Below are 7,523 nucleotides of genomic sequence, written 5' to 3' on the forward strand. Positions count from 1 at the left end.
GAACAAGTAGTGTGTGTATGTGTGCACACACGCATGTGTGTGCAGTTGTGCAAATGTGCACATGTCCTTTCATGTGTGCAAATGTGTATGCATACATGCTAGAGGAAACCACTTTTACATGTGGTGAGCATATCATAATTAAACAAGAAAACCTAGCAAAGCAATAACTGAAGGAGATAGTAGGAACTTGTAATACTTAGTGGGTCAGGACAGTCCTGGCATTAAGAATTAAAATAACCTCAGGCTAGACAACTCATTTGCAGTAGAATAATTTGTTGCAAGAACTATTTAGCAAAATATCTAGAAAGAAGCATTTTAGTAATGCAATAGCTCTTTTTGTACAATGGCTAATTTAGGAACCCTCCTGTGTAATCATAAAGGCACATAAATATACCACAGCACAGTAGTGAGTACTCACAGATTTTCTGATGGAATTAAAATTTCAGGGCAGTATGTTCACATCTAATATGAGAAACATGATTATCAATACCTTTGTCATAGAATTTGTGAAGACTAAATGAAATATTACACGTAAAAATACTACCCTCCACCATAAGCATGTCGACAAGTGCTTGTTGAATTAGAAATAAATCTCTTGAAGCTGTTCTTTCAAAGATGTGCAAAATACATAAGCTTAAAAATTGAAAAGTTAAAAAAATTGTACCATTAGAAACATGATTACTTAAGTTTATAACTAAGATATAAAATCTGTGCTTTAAGGACCAAACTCTGAAGGTTATAGATGTAAATAGAGAATAATCAAAACATTATCACTAAGATTAGGAACAAGCAAAATAGAATGGATCTGGAAGGAAACAGTAGAAGGATGGGAACTAAGAAAAAGGGAATTTTAATCAGAATGAAGGAAATTGGGACACCTGGATGGCTCAGTTGGTTAAGCATCTGCCTTCGGCTTAGATCATGATCTGGGATCCAGTCCCGCATTGGACTCCTTGCTCGGCGGGGAATGTGCTTCTCCCTCTGCCTGCCGCTCCCCCTGCTTGTGCTCTCTCTCTCTCTCCCTGACAAATTAATTAATTAATTAATTAATTAATTTAAAAAATGAAGGAAATCTCTGGTTTCACTTGTCTGCAGTGGCTGCAAAACAGGTTGCTTCTAGGTGGTGGAGAAAGAGTAGTGGAAGAGTATTGTGCCTCTCACGCTTAAAGTTACTACAAATAAGCAAAAGTTATTAAAAAAATGTGTGTTCTCTATAATCACAGTTTTAGAAAAAATCAATTATTGTGCATTCCTTCCAAGTACAATTGCTGGTCCCACATGCAGAGTGGAGTTGCCAGAATTTGGCAAATGGTGTCATGAGCACATTAGCTGGAAGAAAGGCTTCTTAACCCAATCACACATGCTATTTATAAATACATAACTACAGTAATTTACTAAATAGATTCATATGCAAATATATGCATAATTATTAGTAAATATTTTTCATTTTGCAATGTGTGCTTATTATTATTTAATATTATGTGTATTAGACAATTCTGCATTAGAATGACCTTCTAAAATAGTCAAAGAGACATATCTGAACTATGCACTTCAAACCAAGTGTTCCTGTTTTTGCTTTTACTCTGGTCCCTTAAAGCTCTTAAATGTATACTTTTCATGTGACTGTGGTTTTGTCTGTTTATGTCTACATGAAAATACATACATGCATGTATGTTGAATTGACAGACATAGAAAAAAAATGTAGTTCCTAATTTCAATTGTTTTTATACTTCTGTTTGAAGACTAGTATTGAATAGTTTTCATTATAACCATGTATCTATTCTGAAATGAAGACGTGTAAAATTCAAATGTTCAATTACTTGTTCCACTAATATCTTTAATTAGGCAAATTCAGATTTTAAGTATACATAGGTCTACCTTCCTAAGGAAATATATCCTAAGCCATATTTATATGTGTATTAACTGACTTCCCTGTTACAAATGTTAATTGTTGTTTTGTTGCTTTAAACATAACTCTTTATTAATTTTCTTGTTTAAAAATGAATATAATATTCTATTTCAACTATTAAAGAAAAATATTTTTGATGTATCATAATAGGTTTGAGTTAGGGATTGAAATATTTTATGATCAGAAAATGAGAATATGTTATTTCCAATAGGGACTGGGGGAAAAGTAGAGAGACAGATGAAGTAAAGGCATATTTGACAGTAAGGATAAGACTTTATTTCAATGAAGTACCAAAAATATAAAAATAATTACAGGGAATTTTCTTTTTGAGTTAATTTAAAGATAATTAACATGGATACTTAGATTTTTAGGACAAAAAAGAAATAAACAGAAGTCTCTTCTGGCTTTATTAGCAGGGAGGGAAGAAAACTGGCTTTCCCTCTGGAGTAGGCATAATTGAGAGAAACAAAGATGACCATTTTCAGAGAAGGTTTTGAACACACATTCAATGTTTTTCTACAGACAGCAATGTGGGGCCAATTAATTCAGATACAAAGACAATTTGCTGGAAAGGGAGGCTTTCTTCCATAATTCTGTGATGTACCTATTTGGGAGAAGAAAATGGGGAAGGAAGAACATTCTTCTATTAAAATGGAGAGGCTGAGACCTTGAGATGGCCCCAGGGTGACAAATCATATCTTCACTAGGATGGTGTTTCTGTGATGTGGCTCAAGGTCATCTTTTAGGAAGCTACAGCCTCCTGAGAACCATGTAAACAGAGTTCTATGACTACTGGCTGATCTCAGATGGTATTTTAAAAAGTATGTGCCATGCTCACCAGGCTAAGAAGATACTACCCATCACCATGTAGGATAATACAAGTTAATCAAAGAAGGGTGGAGCTTGATAACTTGGACAACTGCAGCCCGCACCTGGGATGTGTTGTAAGCAGCATTATCAAAGCAGCAGTTAAATTTAAATATCCATATCAAGATACAGTGGAGGTGAGCCTGCCAGCTTAACATCTTAATGGGGCAAGGTGACCAGAGTCTCCACATAGTTGACGGGGCAGAAGACTGACTGGCCATGAAGCCATCCCCTGTACCAGTGCTCATCAGTTTGGTTAGTGAGCATGATGATATTACCCTCTTTAAAACCCAATTCCCTTTCATTTGCTGGTGCAAAGTTGTACAGAACTCAGCAGCAGGGCTGATCCCCTGGGGCTCCTGGGACTGTCCCTGTGGGAGAAGTTTTCAATGGGTTGAGTGCTGTCTCCAGTTGGAAACCTGGCTCATTTGTGGTTTAAGCTGATATTCCACTGTAGGCTGAGATGAAGCCTATCTTATTCTTTCTTCCAGTCTGGGCATAACTTGCTGCAGGATCTGGACTGTCCACTTACGGTACTCCAGCTGGTCTTGAAAGAGTGCAGAGAGCTGGCTCACATGTTAAACATGCTTGACTCAGAAACTTCTTGAGACTCATCAAATTTCTTTAAATCCTCACAGAGCTCTTCATTGGGAATCTTGCCTTATTGTTTCTTCTTATAATCAAAGTCCAGGCTTCAACCTCTAAATTCTGTAGATGAATTTCCTTCAGCATTCTGTCATGAAGGTTCTGAAGGAGGTCAATGAAGTTCCACTTCACTTCCATGTCCAAAAAGTCTTAAACCTCCAAGAGTTCTTGAATGGCTTCTCCCACCTTACCAAGCGCTGGGCCAAAGTTACAATCATCTCTAAGCTTTCCTCCAAACATGAGCATTACCTCTACCAGCAGACCTTCTACCTGGGGATATCCTGTCTCCTTCTCCTGGCTGCAGATTTTTGACATGATGTGGATCATACTGAGTTTATCTCTGGAAGCTGGGTTGGCTTGAAAGTACAAAAAACAATTTTTTTTTTTAAGATTTTATTTATTTATTTGACAGAGAGAGATCACAAGTAGGCAGAAAGGCAGGCAGAGAGAGAGAGGGAAGCAGGCTCCCCGCTGAGCAGGGAGCCCAACATAGGGCTCCATCCCAGGACCCTGAGATCATGACCTGAGCCGAAGGCAGAGGCTTAACCCACTGAGCCACTCAGGTGCCCCTTGAAGGTACTCAATTGTTTTGGTAATTATTTCCATCACAGTCTTGATGGTGACTTTTACTTTCCTCTCTACCTCTTTGAAGTCATCATCTAGCTTGGCTCCTTCTTCTCATCTACTTTCTGAGTGGCTTTGCGGAATTGCTTCTTTAGCCTGGCCACTGACTACTGACAAAATATGGGGAAGACACATGGGTATGAACAACTATGGTCATGGGTATGGGTGTAGTTGCCTTAAAGAAGCTGTGGAGGAGGTAGGTAGGAAGGCTGAGCAGAGTCCTGCTACTGCTAGTGCTCCCACCATAATTGGGGGCATGGGAGATACAGTGGTATGGGGCCTTAAATAATTTAAATTTTAGAAAATGTAACATTTTTGTATCTATTTTATGATATAAACTTATGCAGAAATTATCCAAATTTATATATGTACAGAAGTTCAATATTTGTTGAGTTTCCATCATTGTCTAGGAAATGAGTAACTTACATATAAGATCTTATTTAATCTTCATAATAATATGTGGTTGGTTGTAAGAAATAGGATTTATGAATGTACTAATTAAGGCTCTGAAAATTAACTAACTTCTCCATGTCACAGGTAGAAAATGAAGAAACTAAGAAACAAGCTCAGGACTGTATGACTATAAATCCTGTTTTATTTTATTTGTCATTTATTTGTTTTATTTATTTATTTCATTTCTTTATTTATTGATAAGTCAATAACTTTTGCTTAAAAATTGCTGGAGAAGATATCTCATATCATATACCCATATCTAATTATAATGTACGAAGTCACAAAAGACCATAACTCTGGTAGCAATAAGGAAGTACAAGATACACTTGGAAATAATGCATTTGTTTAAAGTTATTGAAAAGTTATATGCTATAGGTCGCTGTCAAACTTTAAGAAAAAATAGGTAAGCAATTCAGCCAGCAAAATCAAGTTTGTTAGGGAATAGCAGAAGAATTGCAAATCAGGACAAGCTAATTATGGTGAACCATGGGCAAGTCCAGAGAACAGAGGAGAGCTTCCTTTTATAGGAAAGGAGGAAGTTGAAGATGGTTGTTTCAAAGACATGTTCGTTGGAAGAAAATAAGAGTTTGAAGTGGTGGCCTCTCCTTGGCTGCAAGCCAGGGCAGCTGGCTTTTGCTGGGCACTTACAGCCTGCTGTTGCCCAGAGAGTAAATCTTCCTTCTTCCTGCTGGACTTATGCAAGCTACATAGAATGCTTTGCGCTTGACAGCTCTCCTTTCATGGCTTCCTGACTCCAATTTTGAGTTAGGTTTCCTTAACACATTTTCAGATGGCTAATAAATTAAGGTCGAGAGTTGGATGAGCCATTGGTAGGGGATCAAAGCTTGCAGTCACTTTTAAGTCTGGTAATAATTGCCTGGTCTGGGTACAAGGGGAAGGAGGAGCGGGTTTGACACAAGCAGACATGTTATTGAGATGTGGAGAAAATAGTCGAATGTTAATGCTAGCATAGTTTGTATGATGAATTAAAATCTGGATCAAACCCAAATGCAAAAATAAATTTACCAAGAAAAATAAAAAAGAGCAAAATTGTAGGTCTAAATCCAGTTATGTCAACTTTTCATAAAACATAGAATGAAGACTCCAATTAAAAGATAAAATCGTCGAGGAGGAGGCAAGATGGTGGAGAAGTAGCAGGCTGAGACTGCTTCAGGTAGCAGGAGATCACCTAGATAGCTTATCTAAAGATTGCAAACACCTACAAATCCAACGGGAGATCGAAGAGAAGAAGAACAGCAATTCTAGAAACAGAAAATCAACCACTTTCTGAAAGGTAGGACTGGCAGAGAACTGAATCCAAAGCAACGGGAAGATAGACGGCAGGGTGGAGGGGCTGGCTCCCGGCAAGCGGCGGAGCAAAGAAGCACAAAATCAGGATTTTAAAAGTCTCTTCCGCTGAGGGACATCACTCCAGAAGCTTAACTGGGATGAAGCCCAAGTGGGGTCAGTGTGGGCTCAGGTCCCGCAGGGTCACAGAAGGATCGGGGGTGTCTGAGTGTCGCAGAGCTTACAGGTATTAGAACGAGGAAGCTGGCTACAGAGACAGAGCCAAGGATTGAGCTCTCAGCTCAGGGTTACCTTGAACCGGTCGCAGGCTCGGTCAGCTCGGAGCGCAGCCAGAGGCCAGGGAGACGGGAGTAATTGGGCGCTGTTCTCTGAGGGCGCACTGAGGAGTGGGGCCCTGGGCTCCCGGCTCCTCCGGGCCGGAGACCGGGAGGCCGCCATCTTCATTCCCATCCTCCAGAATTCTACAGAAAGCGCTCAGGGAACAAAAGCTCCCGAAAGCAAACCCGAGCGGATTACTCAGCCCGGCCCCTGGTAAGGGCAGTGCAATTCCTCCTGGGGCAAAGACACTTGAGAATCACTAAAACAGGCCTCTCCCCTAGAAGATCAACAAGAATTCCAGCCAGGACCAAGTTCATCTACCAAGGAGTGCAGTTTTAATACCAAGGAGAGCAGTGGAATTCCAGAGGAGGAGAAAGCAAAGCACGGAACTCATGGCTTTCTCCCCATGATTCTTTAGCCTTGCAGTTAATTTAATCTTTTTTCTTTTTCAATATTTTTTCCCTTCTTCTGCCAAAAATTTTTTAACATTTACCCTTTTCTTTTTTAACGTTTTTTAGCTAGTTTATCTAATATATATATATTTTTTTCTTTTTTATATTCTTTATTCTCTTTTTTTAATTGTTTCTTTTTTTTTTTTCCTTTCTGAACCTCTTTTTATCCCCTTTCTCCTCCCTCATGATTTGGGATCTCTTCTGATTTGGTTAAAGCATATTTTCCTGGGGTTGTTGCCACCCTTTAAGTATTTTACTTGCTCCTTCATATATTCATATCTGGACAAAATGACAAGGCGGAAAAATTCACCACAAAAAAAAGAACAAGAGGCAGTACCAAAGGCTAGGGACCTAATCAATACAGACATTGGTAATATGTCAGATCTAGAGTTCAGAATGACGATTCTCAAGGTTCTAGCCGGGCTTGAAAAAGGCATGGAAGATATTAGAGAAACGCTCTCAGGAGACATAAAAGCCCTTTCTGGAGAAATAAAAGAACTAAAATCTAACCAAGTTGAAATCAAAAAAGCTATTAATGAGGTGCAATAAAAAATGGAGGCTCTTACTGCTAGGATAAATGAGGCAGAAGAAAGAATTAGCGATATAGAAGACCCAAATGACAGAGAATAAAGAAGCTGAGCAAAAGAAGGACAAACAGCTACTGGACCATGAGGGGAGAATTCGAGAGATAAGTGACACCATAAGATGAAACAAAATTAGAATAATTGGGATTCAGAAGAAGAAAGAGAGAGGGGAGCAGAAGGTATATTGGAAAGAATTATTGGACAGAATTTCCCCAATATGGCAAAGGGAACAAGCATCAAAATCCAGGAGGTTCAGAGAACCCCCCTCAAAATCAATAAGAATAGGTCCACACCCCATCACCTAATAGTAAAATCTACAAGTCTTAGTGACAAAGAGAAGATCCTGAAAGCAGCCCGGGAAAA

General features: G+C 38.9%; 1 pseudogene; it reads right to left on the minus strand.

Annotated features, from left to right (window-relative positions):
• Nucleotides 1-2,935: 2,935 nt before the first annotated feature.
• Nucleotides 2,936-7,523, minus strand: part of LOC111158247 — a 32,455-nt pseudogene continuing 27,867 nt past the window's right edge.

This window comes from Enhydra lutris, unplaced genomic scaffold, assembly GCF_002288905.1.
Source record: "Enhydra lutris kenyoni isolate GAN:26980312 unplaced genomic scaffold, ASM228890v2 scaffoldscaffold58, whole genome shotgun sequence".
Taxonomy (NCBI): Eukaryota; Metazoa; Chordata; class Mammalia; order Carnivora; family Mustelidae; genus Enhydra; species Enhydra lutris.